The 16848-nt window shown below is 36.0% G+C and overlaps 1 long non-coding RNA gene across 1 annotated transcript in view; it reads right to left on the bottom strand.

The window, feature by feature from the left end:
• The window catches only part of LOC116570979, a 160097-nt gene extending 152172 nt beyond the window's left edge, over positions 1-7925 (bottom strand). The window contains exons 1-2 of the long non-coding RNA XR_004277626.1: positions 7885-7925; positions 1512-1589 (exon numbers count right to left, since the gene is read on the bottom strand). This is a non-coding gene — a long non-coding RNA (uncharacterized LOC116570979). The remainder of the gene's footprint in view (positions 1-1511; positions 1590-7884) is intronic.
• Positions 7926-16848: the final 8923 nt, after the last annotated feature.

The raw sequence follows: 16848 nt of genomic DNA, 5'->3' as shown, positions 1-16848 counted from the left end.
CTCTTCTGATATTTCAATGTTGTTGTCTATCACAGTGTCTGAGGACCTGACCTTTGAATGCACTATAGAACTTGCTTTTAATGCAAACACAGTAATTTCACTTCAACACCCTATCACAATATACCTAAACAGCAAAATCACATAGTTAACCCAATCTAATTCAATAACTTACTCATTTCAGGGTTTTGTTTTTTCTTAATCACTTTGTTCTATTTCTGGTCTAGCTATTTTGGTTCATTCACTTTTATCTTTATCTTTTTTTTTTTTCCCTTTTAAGATTTAATTTTTAAGTAGTCTTCATACCCATCACAGGGCTTGAACTCACAACCCTGAGATAAAGAGTCACACACTCCACCAATTGAGCCACCTGGCACCCCCCCCCCATTCATTTTTGTCTTAACTTTATGCTAATGCTACACTGTCATGATATTTGACCTATATAATGAATTTTGAATTTAAGTGGTATAAATCTCCAAAGTTGTTCTTATTTTTCAAAATTATTTTGGTTATTCTAAGTTCTCTTCATTTCTGCATGTATTTTGAATGAACTTTTCAGTTCCTATAAGGTGTCTGTTCAGAATTTGACTGAGACTGATTTAATTTATAGATAAATTTGGGGACAGTGTACATTTTAACTGATTACTTTGGTCTGTTTACACTTCTTTTTTAAGCTTTGTAGGGAAGGTCTAAAATAGCCTTTATAGATAGTTCATTCCTGCTTTAAAAAAAAAACAACTGGGGTGTCTCTCCTGAACACCCCAGTTATCGAAATGACTCCCAGGGCTGTGTGATCTCTGAATTATCCAGCATAGAGCTCCCTAGAATTTTCAGCTCCTTAGCCTGATGAAGATAATTCCTTTGTGTGTCCAGATTAATATGCACCCACAATTCAAAAAGGATTCCTCTGTCTACCTCCATCCTTTATGGTATTCTGCCTTACACAACCAGCTGGCTCAGTCTTCCGTAAAAGTAACTTCTGTTTTCTCAATGCAACAAGACAACAGTTACCATTGGATTTCTCCTCCCAGTGCCATGATCCAGAAAGTGTTTTTAGATAGTAAATGAGGTAACCATAACTTTAACCTCTTTGTTTTCTTGCCTTATGTGTCACACTCCCATGTTCTGTTTTCCAGTTTCTGAAAACAACTCTTTTATTTGTGTTATCTGGTTTTTAATAGTGGAAAGGGATATTTGGTTCCAGTTAGTCTCATATGGACAAAACTTGAACTAGTGAATATTTTAAATAAGAATTCTCTTCTCTGCTTTTGCTTATGCAATAATACATATGAACATTGATTTGTATGGAGGCTTCGTAAAATATTGTTATGTGGAACCTTTCCTCTTCTGTTTTTCTTTTTCCTTTTCTTTTACATTTCTCCCACAAAAAAAGACTTTTATTTAATCATACGCTTCATGGTACCCCATCATCATCCTGTTAAGGGTGATTATTGCTAGGTACTCTAACAACACCACATCTTGCTAGCTTAGCAGGCTAAATGATTATTTCTCACCTAGTCATAGTCCAGTGTGATGAGTCAGGCAGACTCTCCATGGTAAGTCAGGTATCCAAGAGCTTTTCATCTGTGATGCTGAATTCACAAGCAGAAGAAAAGAGAACAAAGGGGTGATTATGCACAAGGTGTAATGATTAGGCTAAAAGTGCTGTTTTTCATTTCATCATTCAGAACTCACTTACATGGTTGCAGCCAACTCATACGGAGTCTCAAAGACTCCGTTGTAATGTTCCATTGTGTTCACAGGAGGCAGTGGTGTGGGTGAATAATGACTCAGTCTTTACCACAAATGCTAACTCATGCACAATTTCTCTATTATTTTATGTTATTCCTCCCTATCTCTGATTACAAGGCCCATTATCAACCCATCATCATAGGCAATACTCTGATGGATTTCTTTTGCTATGACTTTTATTCAAAAACTTTGAGATATATATAATATATATATTTTATATATATATATATATATTTAAATTGTGTTGTGCCTAAGAATTGTTTTTACTTAATAATATGATTTAAAACGTATTTCTTTTATCATATGTATCTATCTCTATAGAATACTAGAAACTTAAAATTTTCAATTACTTAGTATCATAACTTGCGATTCTGATTAAGTAATTATAAGGAAAACATTCAATAAAAAAGGAAAAATAAGGGGCACTGGGTGGCTCAGTGGGTTAAGCCACTGCCTTCAGCTCAGGTCATGATCCTGGGGTCCTGGGATGGAGCCCTGCATCAGGCTCCCTGCTCAGCGGGGAGCCTGCTTCTCCCTCTCCCTCTGCCTGCCTCTCTGCCTGCTTGTGTTCTCTCTCTGTCTTTCTCTCTCAAATAAATAAATCTTTAAAAAAAAAAAAAAGGAAAAATAAGTCAAAATCTAAACAGGAAGACATAAAATAAAATACAAAACAAAATTTAAAAAACCAAAAAGCAAAAATAAGCTTTCAACAGAACTGAGATTCATAGCCATGACAGAGACACAATGATCTAGTTTTCACAACTTATTAGAAACTATATTAAGAACTGTCATTATTATTTATAATCTCAAGGACTCCAAATTCTGCTTATTTCTTCCACTTGTATCTTCCTTTCCCCAAATTATTTTATAGGGATCTGTCTGATCTATTGATCAGAGATCAATACTCTATGTCCAAAATATCCTAATAGAATCTGTATCTTAATATTTCTAATAATTTTCTAAAAAGAAAAACAAAAACAATGTACTCATAACCATCATTTGAGAATCATAAATTTATGACATTTCTCTGTGCACAAAATATGTGCATATACATGTATACTATATACTCACATTCTTTATAAAAACAAGAATATAAAATGCATATACAAACTGAGAAATAAACCATGAAGATAGTTTACAAATAAGGAACTGTTCAAATCAATTAAAATTATCCAGTTTTTCATAAATTTCGAGTTGGCCTATCAGCAAATTGGAAGTATTTTTGAATGCCTAATTATCTCCTTAGAAAGTATATCTCTCTTCTAGCCTCGAAAGGTGACAGGACCAAAACAGGGAATATTATTGGTAGAATAGCATCAATGAGTTCTGAGTTCCAAGGTTGGAAAGTAAACTAGAGAGTTCCAAATGTGGAACTCCTGAAAAGTCAGAGAAACAAGTTAAACAAAAGAGCAACTGACAAGGAATGTAATGTCTTAAAATTTGTTCATCACATGTATGATGTCTTTAAGTATGCAGGTTTTGCTGTGCTAAAAAAGTTCCCTTTTATGCCTAGTGTTTTAAAAGTTTGTAATCACTGAAAACATTGAACTTTATAAAATGTTATTATGGGGCCGGTGAGTGGCTTGTAGGTTAAGCATCCATCTGCCTTTGGCTCAGGTCATAATTTGGGAGTGTTGGGATGGAGCCCCAGGTAGGGCTTCCTGCTTAGGGAGTCTGCTTCTCCTTCTCCTCCACCCCTCACCCTGCTCATGCTTTTTCTCTCTCTCTCTCAAAAAAACTCTTTTTAAAAAATGTTGTTCTGACATCTATCAAGATACATAAATTTTTTTTTAGTGCAGTGACACATTGCCTGATATTCCAATGATAAATCATCCTTGAATATTTGGATTAGATCTTTCTTTAATGTAATGTTTCATTGTCATGTATTTTACATAGCAAACATTCTATTGAATTTATATTATTTTACTGGCCTTTTCCTTTATTACAAGGTTTTTGATTACTTTTATACTGTTGGACCGATTTCATTGTATAGGCTATCTCAAATCATTTTTCAGATCAGGTGGGGTAAAAATAATCACACATTTATGGCACCGGAAGTGTAAACAGAAGACCAATTTTGATTCTCATGCTTTAATCAATGAGAAAATAGTTACATTTGTATATATACATAGATATACACATTTATGTAATTATGTATTTATTTATACCCACATGAAATGTTACTATCAGTATATTGAGCAGTGATTCTTTTTTTTTAAAGATTTTATTTATTTATTTGACAGAGATCACAAGTAGGCAGAGAAGCAGGCAGAGAGAGAGGGGGAAGCAGGCTCCCTGCTGAGCAGAGAGCCCGATGTGGGCTTGATTCCAGGACCGTGAGATTATGAGCTGAGCCGAAGGCAGAGGCTTAACCCATTGAGCCACCCAGGCACCCCTTGAGCTGTTATTCTTAGCCACTCCTTAGGGCATGCCTCCCTGTTCTACTGATATGACTCATTATTACCTATTAAGAACAGTGAAGGCAAGGACGTACAAAATTGAGAAGAACTGGCTTACAGGGAATGGCTCTTCAGGATTAATGTGAATAGCAAGAGATACCTGGATTTAGGGCAAAGAAGGTGAATGGCTAAGCTCCTCAGTTTTCTCCCATGCCATGTGCAATGGAGTTTAGTATAATTTCTAGTTGAAATTTAATTTCTAAATGCTGTCTTTATTAAAATACCAAACAATCAGGGTAACACAAGAAGTAAAAATAGTACAGGTGCTTAGCTATGTTTTAACCTCTTTATACATATATATTTCTGCTGTTAAAGGTTCTAGACTATATTCCTTCAGTATATATATATATATATATAGAGAGAGAGAGAGAGAAAAGCAATGTTTTTAAGTTAAAGGGTGGAGAAATAATCCTAACAGAATATCTTCTACCCTTCTATCGGCAGAAGGTCTCAACGATTAGCCTAGCATCTTATGTAGTAAAACACCAGGTGCACAAAGTCAAATGACATTATTGATTTTATATATTTTTTCTATTTTTATGACTGCCAATCAGGAAAATACTTCTCAGCCTATCTGTACGTTTTAACACATATTCAATCCCTAATCTGGGGATGAGATAAATGACTGACCCATCTGACTCAACAGTAGCATCAATTTCTATCACAGTAATTATAAACTATGTGAGTATATGGGGGCCTATCTACTTCAACTATTTCATATTCTTTATTCTAGGCTGAGTTCTGTCCCCTACATGCTACAAAAAATATGTTGGAGTCGTAATTTCCAGCACCTCAGAAGGTGATTCTGTTTCAGAAATAGGATCTTTACAGAGTTAAGTTAAAATAAGGCCATTAGGGTGGCCCCAAATCCAAAAGAACTATTATCCCAATAAAAAGGGGAAATTTAGACCGAGCGACAGATACACATAGAGGGAAGATGGTATTAAGAGACATAGAGAGAAGACAGCTACTGACAAGCCAAGAAGAGAGACCTAGAACAGCCTCTTATTTCACAACCCTCAGAAGGAATCAATCCTGCCAACACCTTAATTTTAGACTGCCAGCTTAAACTCTGAAACAGTATGTTTCTTTTGTCGAAGACATGCAATTTGTAGTACTTTGTTAAGGCATCCCTAGCAAGTAATTCACCCTTGTTTGTTACCAAATGAGATTATTAGACAGAACAGGAAGTCCAAAGTGAATTCATCCAGTGTTTCCTATACCCTTTTGATACTAGGAAAACTTACACTCATGACCTTGATATGGCAATGTGATGGCTTTGGGTGTGGTGGTAGGATCTATGAAATTTTGTCATGTGTGTGCTCCTTGTCACAGATGTCACTTTCCTATATAATTCTTAATTACCTAAATACTTCCCAATAAAGCAGTCTGTGCCAGGGTGTAGGAGTCACAGACTGAAGTCTCAGTGTATTCCATTCTGAGCATTAAGTCAATAGAAAGGCCAAGTCTGAATAGTAAGCCCAGGAAGCCAGTCACTGAGCATAGGCAGCCCCCAAAGTTATGAAGATCTCTGTGATGGCTGGTGATGGGAACTGGGCAGCAACAGGAAGTGGCTGCAGAGAGACTGATCCATCTTATCTCCCTGGGTGAATTTTGATTATGAAATACATCTTTCATGCCAACATATGAAAGGCATATGCAAGATTAGATATCCTCCCCTCAATAAAACACTAGAGAATCACAAAGATAAAATTGAATCTGTTGCAAAGAACATCAAAATGGGAATTAAGAGGCTTGATATTAGAGGTTTTGTGACTTGGGACTGCCAGTGTGAGAGTCATCCTGACCCAGGCCTACAAGTAAAGAAAAACACTCCATCTGTAGTCCATCATCAGGTAGAGTAGCACTGCTACCCCTGAAGCTAATAATACACTACATGTTAACTAACTTGAATTTAAATAAAAGAAAAAGAAAAGACTTCTATTCATGGAAGAAGATGTCAGTTGAAAGATGCTTTCAAAGAAGGAAGGAAGAAAGGGCGGGAGGGAGGTAAGGAGGGAGAGAGGAAGGGTGAAGGAAAAGGAAAGGAAAGAAAAGAAAAAAAAGAAACAGAAGTACTGAAAGATGCTATTAAATAATATTCAGGCTTAGGGCTACAAGTGTATCTTTTTTGCAGGTAATGCCAGCCAGAAGATCCTGGTCTATAAAAGTCTTGGCAAAAGCATCTATGGCTCCTGATCATATTAACTCATAATATTCTTTAAATGTTATGACCTTTCGAGTCTGAAGATTCCATAAATGCCTAAGAGACTGAACCAACCATTCTAGATCACCAGAACCCACTGAATAAGACACAGAGAAATGACAATCTTGAGGCCATTAAAGAACTCCTTAACACCCTCTGGAAGTTTTTTGTCTGAGACAGCACACTTGATATCCAGAAAAAATCTCATGGCTCATATTCTTGTTAACTTTTTATCCAATAGTTCAAGTTATTTGTGAACTACTTTGCAATGTCAGAATGTAAATGTGCAGAATACAGTGTAATGGAGGTCAATGGCCTAAATTTTCTTCAATTTCTAAAGTTTCTTACATAGTATCAGAAGCCATTATGAGATGTAAAAGGACCATAGCAATAGTAAAGATATAGAACCAGATGTTTACTTGAGGTTGAACAGCAGATAAAAAATTTGAAACAGGTTCAAGGTTGTTTGGGAGTGAGAACAAACAGCAGGTACAGAGAAATGGAGGCAAGTGCAGGGATTTGCTGTAATCAACCAGGAACATCCACCATTACTTTTCTAATTGAATGATTGCTAAAGTACTTAGGGTCCACTTAAATTAAAGAACAGACACTTAGATGGGATAAGACTCTATTATATGCAGCTTTCTTGCATTCCCAGCAATTTGTATGAGAAGATAGTTAGATTTGATGCTTCTCTAAAGAGTAGTAGGTTCTGGGCCCCTGGGTGGCTCAGTGGGTTAAGCCTCTGCCTTTGGCTCAGTCATGATCTCAGGGTCCTAGGATCAAGCCCCGCATTGGGCTCTCTGCTCAGCATAGAGCCTGCTTCCTCCTTTCTCTCTCTCTGTCTGCCTCTCTGCCTACTTGTGATCTCTCTTTGTCAAATAAATAAAATCTTTAAAAGAGAGAGAGAGAGAGAGTAGGAGGTTCTGGTGGGGGAGGGTGGTTAATAAATACTCTCATCCAGGCATATAACACCAGAATTAAGTATGTCATAATTCTGTGAAAGACAGAGTATAGCATGGGATGTAGTTTTCCAGAATTGAGTTCACTGGTTCAATCTGGCTGTCATAGTGAAGGTGACAGACAGAGGTTGGAAGGAGACAGGTAAGAAATATTTTTGTATAGTGTTCTTCAGAATCAGGATATGAATTCAGGATGCTTTCAGACACTTAATGTAGTGAAGGCTAAAACTCAGGATGGGAGTAAGACTGTCTGGGTTTGAATCCTCGCTGTGAAACTCACTACAGAAGCAATAACATAAATTTTTTTAAAAATCATAGTATTCTGTTGAGTGAATATAAGACGACTTATTTATCTATTCCATGTTGATGAGCAGAGTTGGTTCCAGCTTTTGCAGAGTATTGATAAGAACACTAATATATACATGGGCATATGAACATTTTTGTTTTGTGTTTAGAAGAGCAATTCTCTTAACTACAGAGAACAGAGAGTATAGAGAAGAGTAGTTACCAGAGAGGAGATTGGTGGGGAGATGGCTAAAATAGGTGATGGGGATAAAAGAGCATACTTATCATACTCATCATGATGGAACACTGAGTAACATATAGAATGTTGAATCACTATGTCATACACCTGAAACTAATAGAACACTCTATATGTTAACTATACTGGAATTAAAATTTAAAAATTTAAAAAGAAGAGGAATTCTGTGATAAGAGGGTATGTATAATTGGTGGACGTAACTCCAGTGCAGGACTGAAGAATTACTTCAGTAAACTATGACATTAGGTTGCAACATCCTAGCTCTGTTACTTCTGACTTTGACATGATATTTCTTCTTTACCTAGTTTTCCTAATTCTCAATCCACAGCTATGGACTTGCCTGTCATTCTTTCTTTCCTAATAATTATCTCTTTGCAAACATGCAAATACTAATGACAAATCCTTAACTAATATCTTAATATTTTATTTTTTATCTGATCAAGTCCTACTTAAGTTTCATTTTTTAAAAAATTTTATTTATTTTACAGAGAGAGATCACAAGTAGACAGAGAGGCAGGCAGAGAGGGGGGAGCAGGCTCCCTGCTGAGTAGAGAGCCCGATGCGGGACTCGAACCCAGGACCCTGAGATCATGATCTGAGCCAAAGGCAGCAGCTTAACCCACTGAGCCACCCAGGCACCCAAGTTTCATTTTTTTTAATGCCAGCCCTGACGCAGTTATTATAAGTCAATACTCCCAACTGTTCCTTGCACCCATTTTCCTGTGGCCACCTCGTATGTGTCTCCTCATTTTATTATGGTTCGGTATTGTTGTTATTGTTTTTACCTGGGCCCTGGCCAGCATGTGAGGACCACAACTCCAAGACCATAACTAATATATTTTAATATTCCAGCACCAAGTAGGCAGAATGTAAGACACATTGAAGATAATAAATACCAGTCACAAATACATGAATAATTAAGCATATATCTCAATTTGTATTAACTGGGTTTGTTGTTTAAAATATTTTATTTATTTATTTGACAGAGAGAGAGAGAGAGATCACAAGTAGGCAGAGAAGCAGGTAGAGAAAAAGGGGGAAGCAGGCTCCCAGTGAGCAGACAGCCCAATGCGGGGCTCAATCCCAGGACCCCAGGATCATGACCTGAGCCAAAGGCAGAGGCTTTAACCCACTGAGCCACCCAGGTGCCCCAGACTGGGTTTGTTGTTTAAGCATGGAGTTTCCTCTTTTTGTCTATTATAATTAAAATAATCTTTTTGTGTTTGTCTCCTATACTTTTCTGCTATACACAGGGCCCACTATTTTGTCAATTTTTTTAAAAACAGATTTTATTCTGTTGACTAGTTACTGAAATACATTTATAGATGAGGAGGCATTAAGGATATGTTTCTTTTAGAGAATTTTACAAGAGATAAAGCAGTTCTTCCAGCTTCATAGTGTATTACTTAGGCTAAGTTTGCATTGTACTTCTTCACTTTGCATTGCATTGCACTTCTCCACTCATTCAAATATTCATTTTTAGTTATTTGGTTTATTACTATTGTGAAAGCCTTTTTATTGTATTAATACCAAGATTTCTGTATCTGTGATTTAAAAACAATGAAGATATGAACATAAATTTCGATCAAATTCACCCATATATTTAATTTAGTTAAAACTTCTGGTTATTGCATGTTATCAGGGATAGGTCTGAAATTGAAACTGACAGGAGTATAACATACTCCCACCTCTTCAGAATCCCAAGCGGGAGGAAAAAAACAAAGGCTCAAATTAACTAAACATGTATAAAGAAGTAACACAAAATCTATAAAGAACTTATCCAACTCAATATCCAAAAACCAAAACATCCAGTCAAGAAATGGGCAGAAGACTTGAACAGACATTTCCCTAAAGAAGACATCCAAATGGCAAACTGACACATGAAAAACTGCTCAATATCACTTGGCATCAATACAAATCAAATAAAATATCAAATACAAATCAAAACCACAATGAGATACAACCTCATACCTGTCAGAATGACTAAAATTAACAACTCCAGAAACAATAGATGTTGGCAAGGATGCAGAGTGTAAGAGGAACCCTCTTAAACAGTTGGTGGGAATGCAAACTGGTGCAGCCACTCTGGAAAACAGTATAGAGGTTCTTCAAAAGGTTAACAATAGAGCTACCTTACAATCCAGCAACTGCATTACTAAGTATTTACCCAAAGAAAACAAACATAGGGATTCAAAGGAGCACATGCATCCCAATATTTATAGCAGCAACACCCACAATAGCTGAACTACAGAAAGAGCCCAGATGTCCATCAGCAGATGAATGAATAAAGAAGATGTGGTATATACATGTACACACACATCAGAGAATATTACTCAGGCATCAAAAAGAATGAAATCTTGCCATATGCAATGATGTGGATGGAACTACAGGGTATTATGCTAAGCAAAATTAGTCAGGCAGAGAAAGGCAAATACCATATGATTTCCTTCATATGTGGAATTTAAGGAAAAAAACAGATGAACTCAGGGAAAGGGAAGGAACAATAAAATCAGATGAAAACAGAGAGGGAGGCAAATCATAAGAGACTCTTACCTGTAGATAACAAACTGAGAGTTTCTGGAGGGGAAATGTTTAAGGGCATGGGGTAATTGGGTGATTGGTATTAAGGAGGGCACTTGATGGAATGAGCACTGGGTGTTATTTAAGACAGATGAATCGCCGAATTCTACAGAAACTAAAAGTATGGTGTATGTTAACTAAACAGAATTTAAATAAGGATTTTTTTTATATGAGTAATCCATTGTCTCCTTCTGGGTAATCAATTAAAAATAAAGAATAAACAATTATTGGATGGGCAGAAAGCAATGGTTATGGAGTGTAGTGCATGTGCAGCAAACTAGGTTTTGTCCTTACTTTTAGAATGAATTATTACTTGTGGGTATTTACGAGTTTAGAGTAAAAGAATATCCCAAGCTCAAGCTTTCTGTAAAGAACTTAAATATATTAACTGAGAAATCATGTGTCTTTAACATTTTTTTTTTAAAGTGTGGCCATTTATTTAAATTTTTGGTACCAAAAGACACAATTATGAACTTAATATCACTTTATATTAATTTGAAGGTTGGTGAAAATTTATATTCTGTGCTTGAAGGTTGTTTTTATTGCTTCGATTATTATTTTGACAACTATAAATGCCAAGGATTTTGAGAAAAGCACTTTTGCACAATCCGTTAGGAAAAAAAAAAACTAGATCCACTAACACATAAAGCAAACTCTAAACTTCATGTTTTCAAGTATCTTTACAGATGTGTGCCTTGATTTTTGTTTTCCTCTTCAGAATACTGATAATGATTTCTACCTGCCATCTTCACGCAGCTATTCTAAGACTCAGTTGAGATGGGTATGAAAGCAACTTGAAAAATCTAAGAGTTCTGAAATTAAGAACTTTCATACTGAAGAGTACTCTACTCGTCTTTTGAGAGTTTATATAATTAAACCAAGTGCTTAATTTTCTAAGTCATGGAAATACTCATTGGAGAATAAGCACAATGTGTAACTTGCAGGGCTGAGTTTCTACAGAGTGACAAGAATAAAAAGTGGCAGTTTTGTAGGATACTCTAAATGCTTCCATTTCATCCTAACTGATGTGTTAAAACAACTTGATACCCATATGTCATGTTTCACTTGGGTTTTTTCTTGGGATTTCATTGGTTTGGGGAGGTTTCTGTCTCATCAGCCAGCAGTAAATTGTTCTCATAATTTGAGAAATGCTTCTTAATCAACCTTAGGAAAACTTTAGGAAGCAAATATTTTTTTTCTTGGTCAACTATAATCCACTTACTAAGTAATGCCTGCTTTTAAAAGTACACTTTGGTTAAATCACATGTATCTCAAAACAAAATCCACAAAAAATATTTAAGAACTACTGTTCTAAGAGTCAGAATGTTAATTCAGGCAATATTCATTAACAACACATCAGGCATACAAACATAAATCTTTACATACCATGTGGATAGATGGACTATAGATAAATAGTTACAAATTATGCACATATGTATCCATAGACAAATATGTACATGCATGAACACACAGATGTGTGAGAAAAAAATTTTAAATTTGCCTAGCTGAAACGTATTGTTAAAACTACATTGATCATTCATGGCCAATAACATAAACTCAAGTGAGTTTCTCTCATCATGTCACAGAGCCTTAGAGATATTGTCCTCACATGTCCTTTCCATTTAGCTGAGTCTTTATTCACTGATCTGTCACTTTTTGGCATGAATTCTTAAACGTGCATTTCTTTTCTCTGAGTTACGTCTTTGAAATCCCATTACTGGGCTCCAGGTACACGTTAATGGTGTTCAATATAGATCACTCTCAGAATGTTAACAGAAACTCCACGACTTACGGCAAAAACATTCCACAACCTTTCTCCTTTCTATTTCTTGATAGTGTATGAGTAAATGGTATAGTGGAAAGAGCATGAAGGCATATACCTATAAATTTGAATCCTGCTCATTATTATTTATCTTTTTAAAAATTTCATTATTTATCGGGGCACCTGGGTGGCTCAGTGGGTTAAGCTGCTGCCTTCGGCTCAGGTCATGATCTCAGGGTCCTGGGATCGAGCCCCGCATCGGGCTCTCTGCTCAGCAGGAAGCCTGCTTCCCTCTCTCTCTCTGCCTGCCTCTCTGCCTACTTGTGATCTCTGTCTGTCAAATAAATAAATAAAATCTTTAAAAAAAATTTCATTATTTATCTTTTTAAATAGAGATTATAATACCAATCTAGAGATGACAAGTGGTCAAATTGGTCTAGAATCCCTATGACCTTTCTTTCTCTCCCTCTCCCTCCCTCCCTCCCTCTCTTCTTTTCTCCCTTCCTTCCTTCCTTCCGTCCTTCCTTCCTTTCTTCCTTCTCCAATGCGGGGCTGGAACTCAGCATCCTGAGATCAAGACCTGAGCTGAAATCAAGAGTCAGACACGTAACTGCCTGGGCCACCCAGGTATCCTCAGAATCCCTGTTTTCAACATGGTCGTTATTGTGTTGTTTTCTGGACAGCAATGATATTGGCTGGATGAAGTTGGGTTGCAGTGACTTATTATTCATCTCTTGGCTAAATAGGTGAATTCATGATCTTTCATTTCAAAATATGTACTGGCCATCTGCTTCTGAATACCTGAGATTCCATCATGGTAGTAGGGATCCTCACAAAGTTTTAGACTTTTAAACTCTCTCCAACACCTCTCATTCTCTTCAGTTTTATAAATTCCTATGGAATTTGGTTATGAGTCATTCACAACTTAGTGAAAATTCACTTAGTACTCATCTAATGGATAGCTCTTATATTCCAGACACCAGGTGAGACAGTATCTTGGAAATAGATTGAAAAATTCTTCCAAGTTTTACTGCTTAGAAATAGACCTTAAAAGGAGGAAAGAGAATAAAGAGCATTTTGTCCAGATCATTTAAGCAGTACTGTCCACCTTCCCACCACTTTTGGGAAGCAGATAAACTTTAAGTTTATTGACAAATTTCTCAACCATCAAAACTCCTATACTCTGAAAGTCTTCTAGTCTCTCATGTCTTATCCACAAATTCTTCCACTATTTTCTCCTTTTAAAGCCATGCTTCATTTTTCAAATTTAATGTGCATTGGTGCCTTCCCCATTTATGACTTGAACTTCTTTCCTGATTTTATCTCCTTACAGACAGTGCCTCCTACAATCACTTGCAGAAAACCCCTTCTAGCTCTAACCTTACACTGAGGATTTTATACTTTACACTTACTAACCCACTTCCCCACTTTGAATTCACAAGTAGGATTCACACTGTCAAGGAAAAGCTACAGAACTGGGAAGCTGGGGTGACTGAGTATGAGGTTTTCAGGCAAAGAGAACTGGGCGACCTCACTGGCATCATCCCAAAGCCGTATTACAGGGAATTCAAGGGTCCTATCTTGTGTCCAGGGTGGAGGGCCCACAGCATATATATCCTGTTGTTTGATTTTTTTTTTTTGCCTTTTTATAACAAATGGAATTCAGAACACTCAAGAAAGTGTATTTCACATATGGCAGTCATTCTGACTCTGAAATTAAAATACAGAAATGGAATTTCTTGGTAAAAAAGATAATAGTATAATCAGAGAAAGTTCATGATATGATAATTCTAGTCTCAAGTTGTAATAAATTTACATCTTGGAAGATGTCCATCTACAAATTTAAAACTTATTCTATTTTATTGTGTTTTTTTTTAACTTTTATGTTTTTTTCTCAATACCGTCTTATGTTTCATTGCTTGAACTAATCACTTCCTGATTATCCAAGATCATTTTAGGTATTTTTTTTATCCCAACTGTAACATACTTCTCTAATTTTAAAATGATATTTTATAAAAATGACTTTTATCTCATGCATAACAATATTGGGAAAAAGAGAAGATACAAATGATGTCTGGGTCTCAACCTCATAAGAGAATATATCTTGTGAATAAAACTGCAACTTCCACAAGCCAAAGCAAATGTTTGCAAAGCAAAGAACACCCTCTGGGCCAGACAACTCCTGGGAGATAGTTCAAAGCGAGGTCACAGCAGAGAAAAAAATGAAATCGTGACTCTCCCCAGAACACCCAACTTTCATTTTGTTCTGGAGGAGTTAAAACCCAGAATGTATCACTAAAACTAAAATATCCCATGTTAGGCATTCTACAACTTAAGACATCCTATCTCCAAGATTTTAACCTTATATTGGATTAATTAGGTCATAATTAAGATTTAAAACTGAAAATTAAAAGCTGGAAGACCAACTAAGCTTACATTTTCATCCATGCTAAAGGATAAATCACGGTTTATAAATGTGATGGCCACTGAACATCTGTAATAGTAAGGCAGATACATACATTCTGATTATAAATAGGTGTCCAAACCACACTATGAGTTAATAATCAAGACTTGGGACACTGATTATGTGTTATAATGACATTATTAAAAATTAAAAAAAAAATTACGTACACATTGTATAAATCAGAGTTCTCCCAAGAGACAACAGTAATAGAATATAGGTATATATTATATATACACAATATTCTATACATTGTGTGTGTGTGTGTGTGTGTGTGTGTGTGTGTGTTTACACAGAGACATCCAAAGAGACAGAGAGAGAGAATTTAAGAAACTGGCTCACAAGACGGTGGGGCTGACACATCTGAAATCTATAGGGCCAGGATCAACTAGCAAGCTGGAAACTCAGCTGGAATATTAGTCTTTGAGCAGAATTTCTATTTTTTTTTTTTAAGATTTATTTACTTATCCCGGGGTGAGGAAGGGGCAGGGGGAGAGGGAGAGACTCTCAAGCAGACTTTGTGCTAGGCACAGAGCCCAACACTGGGCTTGTTCTCAAGACCCCAAGGTAAGGACCTCCGCTGAAACCAAGAATGAGACACCCAATGACTGAGCCAACAGGCACCCACCCCCAGGCAGAATTTCTTTTTCTCTAGGAAACCTCATCTTTGGTCTCAAAATCTTTGACTAATGAAATAAGGTCCACCAAAACTGTTGAGGTATTTGCCTTTATTCAAAGTCAACTGATTATAGATGTCAACCATACCTACAAAATACCCTAACAGCAACACCTAGATTAATGTTTGACCAAATAATGTAGTACCATAGCTCAGGCAAGTTGACATGTAAATAATCACCACAGGGATGGAATTATACAAAGAAGTGAACACCAGGAGCTAGAATTCAATGGGTTCTCCTTGGAGGTCTCCTGTCATAGGAGGTGTTTAGTTTTCTGAAGGCTTTATATTTTTAAATTATTTTCACCAGGTAAGAAATGTACAAAATCACTGATGAGAAACATTTCTTCTTAGATAACTTCTACTGAAAAAAATTAGAATGTACTGCTTTTAGATAATAACCTGGTGATTCTGGAAGTAAAATGGGAATCCATAAATAAGTTTTTTTTTTTTTTTTCATTTTAACATTCAGATTTTGGATCAAGTTAGTAGTCTTTCACACCACCACCTATCAAGACAAAGGTCAAAAACACAAAAGTAATCAAAGAATATTATTTCTTGCCATCTGCATTTCCCAAGCCTTTCATTCTTTCTATGACAAGAATGATTTGGGTATGTTTATATCTGTGTGTTTATGTGGAAGTGCTTAGAACAGAAATGGAAGCTGTGACTTAAGAGTAGGTGAAATGATTCACTAAAGTTGTGTCAAGCCTGAATTCTCAGTCAATGAGGAAACCTCAATTTCCTGTTCTTAGTTCAATGTCAGAGCCTGTAGCCCAAGGTCACAGTACATGAGTAGGGCTGCAAGATCACAGAAAAGTCTTTCCTGAGATTAATGGCAGGGCTGAGCCAAAGATGACTGAAGGGGCACCCTCTGGCATGCTCATTTATCAGGGATTTACTTGTTGGCTAATGATAGCAATAACAGTTTGTATCTGACAGACACAACTGGATATGTGCAGTGAGAAACTCTATATTTGAAGTTGGATTATACTGGATCTATACAATTTTCCCTTCTGGTGCTTGGGCTGTCATCATAGTCTCTGTCAGTGAAGTCTGTGCTTTATTTTATATTTTAAGAAAAGGCAATTGTTTATGTTAAAAAAAATGGAAGCAATTAAAAATCGCAGCAAATTAATTTCATTTTTTCTGCATTCTTTAGAAATATATTTTTCATATGCATATGCAAAGTCTAGATTGCTATAATCATAGTGGAGACAGAATTAATTTTTTCACTTACACTTTTACTGCTAACACTCTTCTGTGCTCTGTATTTCCTAATAGTATTTTATGATTGTTTTTGTAATTACAAAAGTATATTCAGTTAGAAAATATATAAAATATTGGTCAAATGGAAAAAACTTTATCACTCTTAACTTTCCCACCACGTGATAATTATTAGTGGTAATAGTTTTCCTATGATCTTATTACAAATGCATGTGTATATTCATA

Source organism: Mustela erminea, chromosome 12 (assembly GCF_009829155.1).
Source record: "Mustela erminea isolate mMusErm1 chromosome 12, mMusErm1.Pri, whole genome shotgun sequence".
NCBI classification, from domain to species: domain Eukaryota; kingdom Metazoa; phylum Chordata; class Mammalia; order Carnivora; family Mustelidae; genus Mustela; species Mustela erminea.
Note: the sequence above shows the minus strand (reverse complement) of the source record. Positions and strands in the feature narration are given on the sequence as shown.